The 14241-nt window shown below is 34.7% G+C and overlaps 1 protein-coding gene across 2 annotated transcripts in view; it reads right to left on the bottom strand.

Moving 5' to 3' along the window:
* Positions 1 to 11777: 11777 nt before the first annotated feature.
* Positions 11778 to 14241, bottom strand: part of LOC110027175 (extra-large guanine nucleotide-binding protein 1) — a 49042-nt gene continuing 46578 nt past the window's right edge. Inside the window, exon 9 of one of the 2 annotated variants that reach the window (XM_020728490.1) lies at positions 11778 to 12066. The gene's annotated coding sequence lies outside the window, so the exon portion shown is untranslated. The remainder of the gene's footprint in view (positions 12067 to 14241) is intronic. The other variant, XM_020728493.1, reaches the window with a different exon arrangement.

The raw sequence follows: 14241 nt of genomic DNA, 5'->3' as shown, positions 1-14241 counted from the left end.
ATTGACCTCACTTTTGTAGGGATCAATCAATATCACTTATATAAGCTCAAACCCCAAACCTTTGGCTGAGTGGGTTTAGGGTTTTGACTAAGTGAATAACTTAATTGACCATTAAGAGTAAGCATACCCTAGGCCACTTGGGTAAGCTTGGAAATGTTCGGAGCCACTATGGCCCTCAAAATTATCTTAAGAAGGGGATCTACCCAAATTGACCTCTAACCTCATTAGTGGCCTTCTTATATTTTCCAAACCCTAAATTTCACATCAAAACCCTTACTTGTCCTTTTAAACCTAAAAGGAAAAAAAACTACCTTATAGTCTATCTGGTTAACCCTGATCAACCCCGGTTAACTCTAATCAATCTTGGTCAACTTTGGACAACCCTGGTCAACTCATGACAATTTGGTCAAAATTTCATTCTCTTAATTAATTAATTACTTAATTAATTAAGATAATGAATTTAAGACCCATTTAAATTAGGTTTAGGCCAAAACCCTACTTCTATGCTTAAAGCCCAAACATTTAGCCCATGGCCCAAGTCCATGGATTAAAGCCCATGACCTACACAAACCCACCAGAGATTAGAATGACCCGTGCATTATTTAAATGACTAATAAAACAAAAGAGAAATTAAAATATGGGAAAAGGGACAAAGGAAGTTATTTTTACCTACCCCCCCCACTCATACTTGACATTTTAGTCCAAGTAACCTAAGTCCCTTCATGCTTAGGTCAAGGAGGAGTGTTGCCAAGCTCAACCATCGTACCTCTTCCCCTTTCCAATGTCCAAAAAGCCATGGATTTCTTCCTCCTCCTCCATTGGAGCCAACATGGAAAAACATGCCAAAATAACATTTCTCTTCATAACTTCTCACTATGATATAGGAAAACATCTCAGAGGGGTTAGTGGATCATCCCCAAGCCATATTTGACCACATTCAAGCCTCCCATGGCTATTAAAAGGGCAAAATCGAGAGCCCCAATAAGAGGAAGAACCTTATCCAAGCCTCCAAACCTTTGGCCTTTAAGAGATAAAATCTCTTCCAAAACATATGCAGTAGATCCCCCATCTTTCTAAGGCCTCAAAACCTCTATGAAACCTTAATTTTCCATCTCAATTTTAGGGTAAATTTTGGGTATAAGAAAAACTTTGACAAAGCTTTAAATAAAACCTCCCAAAAGCTTCCTTGAACCTTAAGAAGATGTTTCTCATTGAAATTGAGCCTTCCTGAGGTTTCTAACCGATTCTAAGCTGAAACTGAGACATCGTTCCATCAAGGATAAACATAGGCCCGATTTCATTCCAAATTTAACCTAGGAGGAGCTTCACAAGTTCTTTACGAATGATCCTATCAACCACAATTGAGGCCACACCTCTTGGGTCAAGGTATGCACCTCAACCCCTTATTTTACATCCAGTTTTGGAACATTGTGAAGCAAATCGTTACACTATACCTATAAAACCATATGGATATGTTCTTCTTGCTTCGATGAAGCTTTAAGAACAAAAATCATCAATTTTGATGAAGGATCCATGGAGATCTAATGAGTTAATCACAAAGGGTTGTTGGTTAATCATCCCTTGGCGACGATGAACTGTTGTCATTCATTTTTGTGTATTGAAAATGAACAGCCATGATTAAATTGTATTGATGAAACTGTTGAGGAAGAAAGCACCGGATAGTTGCCAGCTTTGATCCTTACGTGCAAAGGTGCCCAACCAAATAAGGTCGCACAAGCTTTTGACACCGGTGAGGATGACGGGGCAGCCACGTGTTTAAATAGTAAAATATGTGTTTTTCTATTTAATAAATTCAAAAAACTTCAAAAATGCATAGCTAAATGCAGAAAAAAAACATAAGAATTAACAGAACATATCCTTAGATTCAGGAAAACAAGAAAAAATTTATAAAATGAAATTGAAAATAAATAAATTATATTTAATTTTTAATTAATTAATTACTCTATGAGGTAGTTTAATTATTAAAAATAAAATATAATTCAAAAAATGACAATTTTCAGGAATTAATCCTTTTATCCTTAGGGACATTTCCTGATTTTTCCAAGCTTAGGAAAAACCCACAAACCCAAATTCACCAATTTTCACCATATTTTATAATTATTTTAAAAAATAAATAAATAAAATAGAAAATTGGATTATGGTTAAAAAATTTAGGGTAATAAAATTAAACTCTAAAATAGCAATTTCTAACCTTTAACAATTTGAAATGAAAATTTAGACATTTAGGGGTATAAATGTAAATAAAATTTTTACCTTAGCCTAAAATTCCTAAACTTGGCTTGTCATTGCTAATCCTTTATTTTAAAGGATTAGAAATGTTTAGGATTAACCTAATCCTAATCCTTAGGTATAAACCATCTTAGACCTGAAATCAATCCAAAGCCTTACCCCTAATTAAGTCTAACCTAGATTAGACTTAATTAACTCTTAAACTCTAACCAAATTAGGTTTGATCAATCTTAAGCATTAAAAAAATTAGGCTTAAACCCTAATTAAGTCTAACCTAAAGTAGACTTAATTAACCATTAAACCTTAATTAAATTAGGTTTAATCCATCTTAAGCTTCACCCATATTAGGCTTAAAAACTAATTAAGTCTAACCTAAGTTAGACTTAAATTTCCATTAAACCTTAACCAAATTAGGTTTAATCAATCTTAAGCCTTACCCAAATTAGACTTAAACCCTAATTAAGTCTAACCTAAATTAGACTTAACTATCCTTTAAACCATAAACCTTAACCAAATTAGTTTTAATCAATCCCAAGCCTTACTTAAATTAGGCTTAAACACTAATTAAGTATAAACTAAATTAGATTTAACTATCCATTAAACCTTAACTAAATTAGGTTTAATCAATTCAAAGCCTTGTAAAAATTAGGCTTAAATTGACCTTAAACTCTAATTAAGTCTAAAATAAATTAGACAAAATTATCCATTAAACTTTAACTAAATTATGTTTAATCAATGATAAGCCTTACTTAAATTAGACTTAAACCCTAAAAAAGTTTAACTTAAATTAGACTATATTATCCATTAAACCTTAACTAAATTAGGTTTAATCAATCCTAAGCCTTACTTAAATTAGGCCTAAGCCCTAATTAAGCCTAACTTAAATTAGACTTAATTATCCATTCAACCTTAACTAAATGAGGTTTAATCAATTCTAAGCCTTATCAAAATTAGGCTTAAATCAACCTTAATTTTGAAAATATGTTTTTAATTTTTTATTTTTGGTTTCGTTTTACATGTAAAGTAAATAAATGCAGGATAAAAAAAGTTATAAGGTATATAAATAAAATTGCAAATGCATAAAATGTAAATATGTACCTAGGCCTCTACTACCGTTGCATGGTTAGTATCATAAAACATAATATATTTGCAAGAAATTTAAATAAATAACAAGAAAATAAGCAGGAGCATTCGGTATGGAAAAAGTCAGAAAAATAAGTCGTAGTAAACCGCGAACGAGTAAAAGAAAGCTCGTAGTCACATATGGAAGATCACAACTAAGTGTAAGACATTGGTAGAGGTGGGGGCTTAGAGCTAGACTGTGTGCTTTCCGATCTTGAGTAAGAGCTCTCAACCCCACATTCTACGGAGGGCAGTCCTAACCTTGATCCATATGATTAATCGTGAACCTTTATAAGTTTTCATTTTAAATTTAATTTTCATGCATATAGAAGTTACTTTATTAGGAAAAAGTAATTTCATTTTTGTAGATGCTTTGCAAAGAAGTGTAGTCTACAGGTTAATTACTTTGATCGAGCTAGGACTACAGGAAACCTAAAAGTATAGGGGGCAATCATCTTCTCAAGAGTCATCGAATAGTATCATCGATCCTAACCCTCTCCTTTTATTAAATTTCCTCAAGGTAGGAGATACTATTATAAAATCCCACATCATATCACTTGTTTAATACATAGTAGTACTATCGTCATTGCCCTAGCCACCTAGACCTCAGACTTACACAAGTCTGATGATCCATATGTGGCAAAAAAAAAATCCCAATTGCTCAAAAGAATTTAAATACCTTAGAAAAGACTCAATTCCTCAAGCATTGGGTCAATTAATATAGGATAAGTAATGTAGGGCATTTCTATTGATTTTGGTGAATTATCGGGTCTCAAGCATAACTTGATGGATCCCTAAAAGTTTTAATAGATGATTTTCTTGAATAAAGAATAATAAGTTCAGTTGTCCTTGAAAATATCCAAAAGATTATAGAAGTACTCGGGGCATGAACCTAAATAACTTTTAAAAACCTTTGAACTGTTTTGAGTTTATTTGGACTAATTATATTGTCCAATTAATCATTTGAAGTTAAATTTAGATTCAATGAATTAATCTACCCTGTGCGCAATGAACCTTAATATTTTAATTATCCTATGAGCGGGGTATTCAGACATTCACTTGATGTTTTAATTTAAGAGTTATGTGAGTGGATGCCCATAAGGGCAAACTCAAGTCATTAAGAATCTTAGACTCACAATTAAGGTCGGGCTAGTAATGTTTCAAAGGTTTTCATGATTAATTTTTTTCCCTTTTTCTAAGCCTCATTAGATAAATTTAAATATCAAGTCCAGCTCACCGCTAAGCCCCTAAAATCAAGTTTTTAAGGTAAACTTGCAATAATCAAAATGTCAGTTTAAATGGGATTTAATTCTCATTAAAAGATTATGCTTATCATTTAATCACCAATTAAGGGGAGCTTCAAATGAGTAAGTTATTATCTTCCTAGCTCAAACTCACTACCTTAGGATCATCCAATTAAGTTAACTTCCAATTCACAATAATTAAGGAAATTACAATTTTAACCTTATTGTAGAAAAGTGACAAATTGATTTCTACCTCTTAACTCTTCATGTTTCAATCATATAAAGAAGTTCATTATGATCAATATTCCCCATTTATCCTTTGACTTAACCTAAAATTTAATTAGGTCATCAAAATCACATAATTACCATTTTGTCCTTATGACTCTCCACTTCATAAATCATTAAATTCAGCTCAAATGACTTTTAAAATTTCATGGTACCCCACTCATGTTTCAATTAAAATATCAGAGGTGAAATTATAATTTTATGGTATTTATTTATTTTTTATAATTATTTTACTCAAAAATAGAGATTTTCAATGTTAATTAATTTAATTAATCAAAGTAAAATTTATGTCCTTAGCAAAATTAATGGAGGTTTACCTAAGTCAGAGGCCCATTTGAACCAAATTTCATAAATTTTTTAGTTATATTTTAATTATTATAATTATTTATTGATTTTAGTGATTAATTAAATAGAAAATAAAATTTAATTTCAAAAATTACTTCTTATATTTTTTCTTAACCTCTCTGAGTTCATAGCTAACTTTTCATTTTTATGATTATTTATTTATTTATTATATATATTTTAATAAAACAATTAAGAAAATTACATTTTTAGCATTTAAAAATATATAACTAAAATTTGAAAAATTAGGAAAAATATTTTAAAAGGTCGCAAGCGATCAGGGAACAATTTGAAACATTTTGGTGTATTTTTATATTTTTATGATATCTAATACTTTGTAATTATTTTAAAATTGAAAATTAACTCAACAATGAAATATTTATTTTAACACCAATTTATTTTTCCTAGGTGCCCTTGATCACAATGAACTAACCAAACCACTTTTCATAATTTTCTTGATTATATTTTATTTATTATAATTATTTTAGTGCAAAAATCTCATTTTCCTTGAAAAAAAGGTTTTGATATGAAATACATTTCAAATGGGTTTCAAATATTTACAGACTTAAAATCATCATTATCTTCACTGTGAATCAATTATATGATTTATCGAATTATATTTTATTTATTTAAAATTTTATTGGTTTTAATAACTTAATTGCCTAAGATAATACACCTAATTATTTAAACCCATTTTTTATTTTTCCTATGGTCTTTGACCACAGTGAACCTACCAAAACAAGTCCCATATTTTTCTGATTTATAATTTAATATATATAATTGTTTTAAACAAAAATAGGCAACTAGCCTTGAAAATTGAGGGTTTTATAGTTAGGGGTGCTCTCTGACTTTGGAAAAATCAGAGAAGACTACTAATCACATGAGGAACAAACCCTCCAAATTTCAAGTCATGGTGACTAATATTTAACTAATTATAATTAAGACATGCTTTGGAGTATTTAATTAATTAAAAATAAAATACATAGTAAATAATTTTTATTGTTGGCTCATAATTTTCTCCATTGTTTGTTGAGCAACAGAGTTTTTAAATTTTATTTTTATGATTTTTCTTCACCAAATTATGATTTTTAAAAGTTTTTGAATTAATTTAAATAAAAATACCCTATTTATCTACTTATCCAAGTGGGGACCTCATCATCCTCGGCAGCTCTGAACTTTACATGTGTCATTATTCACGAGCTGATCTCTTGTCCAAATCCTCCTCCATCGTTGGATCAATACACACGCGAATGGACTGCATCCGTTCATCGTCCCCATCTAACCTAAACCGAGAGTCGTTCACACTAAAATGCTTCGATCTCACTTGATACTCAACCAAATCACATGGGGTTTGTTTCTATAGCTTCATCTAGTCAAGGCAAACCTATCTATATGATTGATTAAGCATGAAACACAAGTCTACTTTATAATTGATGAAACTGAGCCTAAAATTAGGGATTTTTAGTTACACCTTTTCCCAAAAGGTGTTGTCTATATTGAATGCTTGTAGAATCTTCTCTAGAGTGCCACAAACGTGTTCAAAGCGTCACCTTCCTCTGGTATGGGGTTTGAGTAAGAATTTGATTTAATGGTGGTGCGACCTTGGTCAAAGTCTAGTATAGGGGGCTCAAAGGATGGGGCTTTTGCTCGGGAACTTCTCCTTATGCTCCAGGGAAGCTCAGAAGAAAATCAATTTAAAGATTGGTGGAGGTGTATGGAGTGATAGAAAATTTCCCTAGATTTCAAAGGATAAATTAGGTCTGGACTATGGGAATGGGTGGCTAAGGGTAGTGGGATTGAACTCAAGTGGGTTGAGTGAGGCTCTGGTGAGAATTTGGCAGAGTCTCCCTAAGGAATTGGATCTTCTTCCATGCTTGGCCGTGAGGGGGAGATTTATAGATGAGGCCAATGGGGTGGCCTCAAGCTCTGATTGGTTGGTGTCAATAAGCTTAGGTGGAGTACTAAGTGGCGCCAATTGCGAATAAAGGTTAGCCACATAGGATGGACGGGGCTTGGGAAGGCTGGTGGAAAGAATCCTTCTGGTTTAGACGCTTTTTGGAAGAAAAACCTTAATTCAAGGGACTCTTGGTCCATGTTACTGATCTAGGCTGAGTTTTAGAGTCCAAATGGTAGCTATGGTGGTCAAGGTTGGGCTACCACAAGTGGCTAAATGTGAGTTTAGGGTTTTGGTTCAAAATTAAGATTTAGCTTGGACTTGAGTTTGGGCTTGGCTAGAGTTTGGATTTGGGTTAATTGATTGCTCAATTTGGATTAGAAGATTGTCATGAAGCATTTGGGTATCAATTGTGTAGAAATTGAAAGGTTATGAAGTTTAATTTGGAGGAGTTTGGATTTTTTTAGCAAACTTGGGAATTTTTTGTTTAAATTGGATGCCAAACTAAGCATCTATGATGCTCTGATCCTGTCAAAGGAGATGAGAGAAGCTCTAGTTAGGGTCTTTATTAACCCAGAGATTTTCTTAGCCCAATTGGTCGGTAACTCCTTAAGTGAGGTTTGCTTGTTAAAAGAACAGTATGATGTTACCTTCACAGATAATGACTTGTTGCTCAGTACCGTGGACTATAACCGACCTTTGTACATTTCAATCACCATTGGCAAGTTTACAGTCTCCATAGTGTTAGTTGATCCGAGAGCGTCAATAAATGTGATGAATATGCAAACTTTAGCATACTTGGAAGATGATGCCCAAGATCTCAAAGCAGAAAGGATGATACTAAGAGGCTTCAATCAGAGGGGAGAAAGAGCTATTGGATCAAATACAATACCTATGTTGATTGGTGATATGGAAAGGACAACCACAAAATTCCACATAATTGATTATGAGACATCATTCTATGCCCTACTGGGTCGACCCTGGATCCACGAGTACCGGATGGTTCTGTCATCTCTACACCAGTGTATCAAGTACTATGAAGACAGCCAAGAACAATGCATCAAGGGAGATTTACAGCCATTATCGGTGGATGAAGTAGGAATCCATGAATATGTCGCTTACTAAGCACCTCCGATGAAGACGTTTTCTCCAGAAACATTCACCAAACAAATCAAAGGAGCCGGAAGAGACACAAGATGAAGAACATCCGATTCTAGTTCAGCAGCCCCTCACCACTCCCTTGGAGTGAGAAGATGAAGGTTTCTCTAGTGCTCGCACCTGAGGTCGAGGCCGGGGACGAGGTCGAGGAAGAGACGATGAAATTGTTGGAAAAAAGAATCCAGCGATCAAAATTGGTCGGGAAGACAGTTTTGAGGAAAAAGAAGTCAAGAAAAAAGTAATGAAGATAAATTCAAAAAAGCCTCGATTTGAGATTTCTCTAGAAGATTGGAAGAATGAAGAATACAAATCAATGTACGACAAGATTAACAACTATGTACTGACTGTGACCCAAACTCTGATCCATTCTAATAATGTCGAGGGTTTGGTGGTCAAGGAGGTACATGGTGTTGATGTCAAACCAATCAAGTTCTACCAGGGTTCTTCTTCTTCAAACCCTGAAAAATGATGTAAAACTAAAAGAAGTTGCTTCCTCTGAATTAAATGAACTGTCTTTTGAGTGGTATTCTCATTGTGTTGAAAAATTAGTTCAACATGGTGTCGTGACTAAGCGATGGGCAAAAGACGAGTCGTACCTTTTCGGCAAATTATGAAATAATATCAGTCGACCTTTCAGTTCAAAGCAGGGTCTTGGGTTCGACACAGTTGGGTCAATGGATGATACAGAATTTTGTTTAGTTGTTACTGAGGAGCCTTATGAAGATTGCATGGAAGCTTCAGAAGTCTTCGAAGATTCTCCAGTTGAAGATTCTCCATCAGATTTTGAAGAGGAAATTAAGTCGACAATCGATGAGCTATGAGAAGTTAACTTAAGGACTAGTGAAGAGCCTAGACAAACCATTATTAGTTCCTTGCTCAACGAAGGAGACTCTATGAATATGATCAAATTGTTAATGGAGTTTAAAAATTGTTTCACCTAGAGTTATGAAGAGATGCCCATATTAGCTCTAAAGGTGGCAGTTCATATGTTAAGATTGGATCAACCATCGTTTTAGTCAGATAAGCTCCAAGTTAAATGCGTCTAGAGATTGAGCAGCAAGTCCTAGCATAAGTCAAAAAGCTAAGTTTGTTCGTGAAGAGCAGTACTCGACCTTATTGGCCAATGTGGTGTCGGTTAAAAAGAAGAATGGTCAGATTCGAGTATGCATGAATTTCAGATATTTGAACAAAGCATGCCTGAAGGATGAATTTTTGCTACCAATTCCAGAGTTGATGATTGTTATTGCGTCGAACCATGAAATTTTCTCTTTTATGAACAAGCATCTAGATACAATCAGATTAAGATGACACCAGAAGATGAGAAGCTCACAGCTTTCAGGGTGTCAATTGGAGTGTGTTGCTACACGGTAATGTCATTTGGATTGACGAACACTAGTGCAACTTATCAGCGAATAATGACGAGGATCTTTGATGATCTCATCGATAATCAAGTTAAATTCTATGTGGATGATTTGGTCATCAAGAGATAATTGAAGGAAGATTATTTGCATGAATTGAGAATTGTTTTTGAGCGGCTACAATAGTTCAACCTTAAGATGAAATCCTTAAAGTGCGCCTTCGGTGTTACTTCCTGGAAATTCTTAGGGTTTGTTGTCCATCAGCGTGGAATTGAAATTGATCCAAAAAATATTAAAGAAACTTACAAATGCCACCCCCTAAGAACTTGAAGCAATTGCGATCATTTTAAGGAAGGTTGACATATCTTGAACACTTTATTTCTAATTTATCAGGTACGTGTCAGCCGGGCAGTACAGAATTTTTCTCAAGCAGTGTTTTGGTGTCAGCCTTTTTCTGCACTCAAGAAAGATGACAAGTTTACTTGGGATGTCAAGTGTCATCATGCCTTCAAGAGCATCAAGTAGTATTTGATGATGCCTCCTTTCATAGCAACCCCAGTCTCAGGTAAACTATTGATACTTTATACCGCGACTTTAGACGATTCCCTTGGAGCCTTGCTAGCCCAGGTTAATGATGTGGGTAAGAAAATGCTCTCTACTACTTGAGTCGTCATCTAATTTTGACAGAGGTAAAGTATCCTCCTATTGGGAAGAATTATTTCGCATTGATCTTTGTCGCTCAGAAGAATTATTTTGCATTCCACTACATGCTTTCTCACAAGGTCAACCTAATTTCAAAGTTTAATCCTTTGCAATACTTGATGACCCAATTGATGCTTTCCGGTAGCTTAGCCAGATGGTCAATGATATTATTGCAGCTTGATATAACTTTCGTTCCTCTTCGGGCCATAAAGGGGCAAATTTTAGCGGATTTCCTCACGACACATCTTTTATCGGTAGAGTCTCCTCTCAACGACGACTTGCCAGACGAGCAGATAATGAATTTAAAAGACCCAGTCTCAATGCTGAGATATGTACGTTTACGGAGCATCATCAACATAAAAGGACAAAGATTTGCAAACGATAGTGCCTGGAAAAGCAGGGATTAAATTAATCTTTATTATGCCCAAACAAGGAATCTTGAGGTACTCCTACCATCTAACAGAGTTGTGTCTAAACAATGAAGCAGAATATGAAGCCCTCATAGTTGAACTAGAGTTAATCATTTTAATGGGGATAATCAACATTGGTATCTACGGTGATTCAAGATTGATTATACAACAGGTCGCCGGGCAGTACAGAATTTTTCTCAAGCAGTGTTTTCAGTATACGATAAAGTTATTGGAGTAGATTCCTAATGTGACATTATACAAGTTTTCTAGAAGAGAGAATGCCTTTGCAGACGCTTTGTCTTGGCTCGTGAAAGAATTTACATGTCTACAGGAAGATTCTGTCGAAGTAACAGTCTGGGGACGTCAAGTCCTATCCCAGATTGACATAGATGCGTTGCGCAGATTGAGAAATGAAAAAACAGTGATAGTAGTTACAGAAACTATAAAAGATTTGCGTCAATAGTTAATAGAATATTTGCAAACAAGAAAGATGCCAGATCATAAGACAGTTGTGCATCAGATCAATAAAAGAGCTATGTCCTATGCCTTGATAGATAATGACTTGTACAAGAGGTCGTTTGATCAGATGTGGCTGAGATGTTTGAGCGGGTCCGAGGCTCGAGAAATTGTTAAAGAGGTGCACACGGGACTTTATGGAGCTCATTAGTCAGGTCCAAAGATAAAAATGAAGATTAAGGGTCTGTTTGGGACAGATGTAGATTTTTTATAATCTGCTGATAAACATAATATTCTGATAATCTGATAATCTACAGATTATCATGATAAGTTGGCTTGTTGTTTGGGGCAGCTTATTCAGAATAGCTTACTGGTACTTGTTGTTGGATAAATAACTATTCTGCCTGTGTTTGGTAAAGTTGTTTGCAACAAAACTGTATGAAGAAAATAATAGATAGAATAGAAGCCTCAAACTGTCACAGATTAGTTAAAAAAATAAAATACAGTGCTCACTATTTTGCGAGTATCAAAAGAAATAAAATAAAGAGAAATACAGTTACAAGTAAAAGTAAAAATATCAAAATATTTAATTTAAAACTCTGACGCCATCTGTCCTCAGCGACACTGTCCTCCTGAGAAACCATCATACCATGATCATTGTCGATAGGGGAGTATGTTGGAATGTCTGCCCAACGGAAGAAACCGCACTATATTGAAACACCCCTCTGACAACCGTAGAACTGTCTCCCACTGCTATGAGATTGAAGTGACGTAAGGGAACCGGTAATCCACAGTAACACAACACCGCTCGGGAGGTCCCTGAAATCCTAGAGCTCATGCTGCTACTGAGATTAAACAACAAAAAATCATTTGTCAGATCAAAAAATTAAATTAAGTTTTATATAGTAAAATAGAACTGGAAAAAATGAAAACCATATGCAATGAAATAAACATGAAATTCTTAATAGAACTATAATATTCACACTCATTTTACTATCAGATACATAAGAAATAAACCTAGAGTCTAATAAATAAAGAAACGTGGCTGAATCAATATCTAGAAATAGCATCTACGATAGACTCCTTCAAAGCAACCATTTTGACAACTCCTTCACTGTCCTGAGTTTCAAATTCATTCGACTCGATCTCATCCTCAGGTAATGATTGGCCAACCAGAGATTCTGAAGGTTCTGGAGTGACATGTAGCTGATCGCCATTAGCCAAAAAGAAGTTCGTGTCTGATTGAGAGGGATGTCTTTGGATGAAGTTGTGAAGTGTCATAGTGGCCACCACAATATGCACATATTTAGAAAATAAATACGACAACACATCACATAGGATGACTCATTTTTTTCCACACCACAAATGTTCTTTCAATTACCCCACGTAAAGATGAATGTCGTTTATTAAACATTTCTTTTTATCACGGATCGTGCCACTTGCTTTCTCAAAATCAGGAATATTGTATCTAGTGTCTGGACCCCTTTGCATCAGATATCTGACATCAACCAGATAATATTTCTATGTTATGAAAGACAATATTAATGACAAATAATACATATAAGTTGTAGGTTCACATAGCTAAACATACATGGAGGCGGATGAGGGAAACACTGCATTCTATTCCTTGCTGCATAGGAAAAAATATGATTATCATGTGCACTCCCTTCCCATATTGCCATTAAAAATGTGAAGCACATGTTGAAGTCACATACTGACATGAAATTTTGGGTAGTTGAAACACTCCGACCAATGTACGCCATTTTTTGTGGCTTGGTAGTCTGGCATCTACATGCATATCATTGATTGTCCCAATGCAGTTCTGTTTTCCATACACATTATATTATGAAGCTAACGTAACCTACTAATAAAAGTTACCTTGAAATATGGCATGTAACGATGATTATTTGCAATTTGTTCAAGAATAGTTGCGAACTATGGATCCTCTGGTTTAATTATTTGCGACGCTAAGTTCACAAGTATCTGTATACCTTTGGAGAAGTATCGATTAATTGTTTCTGAGGAATATTGAAACTGTTACATAGCTCCTCTAATTGATTCGTTTTATGAGAGAATGTATAATTTTATAGCCAACACCTCTCTAGTGGTCGTTCTAGAAGAAACATGGAGGTCGTGGTTAAGACATAACTCGTGAAGGGGATCCATAAAAGTGATTGCAGTCATTCGAAAAATGTTGTTGAACCTTATCGGATGTCCAACAAGCATTTCACCAACCCATTTTTCCCCAACCTGGGAGGATGTCATGTGCGGTATCCGTCTAGTGTTGGTGCGATAGTATTCCAACAATAATATCACAATAGCTACAACCCATGTCATTCTTTTATGACGTTCTTGTTGTGGATCCATCATAAAAAGAGAAATGTATTAGGACAAGCTATGACAGACGAATGTAATAGAAATAAAATCAAGGACTATAAAGCAGTAGAAAAGAACATTCATAAAAGTGCTTAGATGAAATTACATAAGAGAAAAAGCTAGTGACAGTGCCATGAACATTTGCCTACGCGTAGGGTCTTTAAGGTTTTTCAAAAAATTTTGCATTAAAGCACATATCAACAACTACAACTGAAAAAGCATCCAAAATGGCAACGCAATCTAAGATGTTGTTGTCAGCGGCGGAGATGCAAAAGCAGCAATCAATTGATCGAAGGAGCTTTTTACAAAAATGTCCTTTTCTTTCTTCTTCCTGAAGCCTGGGCCACTTGGACAGGGAACTGGACTCCTCCATATCTTTTTTGTTAACACTAGGCCCTTCTTCACCTGTTATAACATGTTATGGTGGCAAGTCATCCAGTATTCCCGAAAAACCCAACTAGCTTGGGTTGAAAGCAAGCTTTCCCATCGCAACAACACCTTCAAACATGATGTCCAGTTTTTCTTCAAACTCTGGCTCAATCCCGTACTGCCTATATTTTTTGGCTATTTGCAGGGCCTGTATCATTAAATGGAAGGAAAGGGGTTTAGTCAATAACCAAAAAATATGAGAATAAACAAAATGA

Source organism: Phalaenopsis equestris, unplaced genomic scaffold (genome assembly GCF_001263595.1).
Source record: "Phalaenopsis equestris unplaced genomic scaffold, ASM126359v1 Scaffold000418, whole genome shotgun sequence".
Taxonomy (NCBI): Eukaryota; Viridiplantae; Streptophyta; class Magnoliopsida; order Asparagales; family Orchidaceae; genus Phalaenopsis; species Phalaenopsis equestris.
Note: the sequence above shows the minus strand (reverse complement) of the source record. Positions and strands in the feature narration are given on the sequence as shown.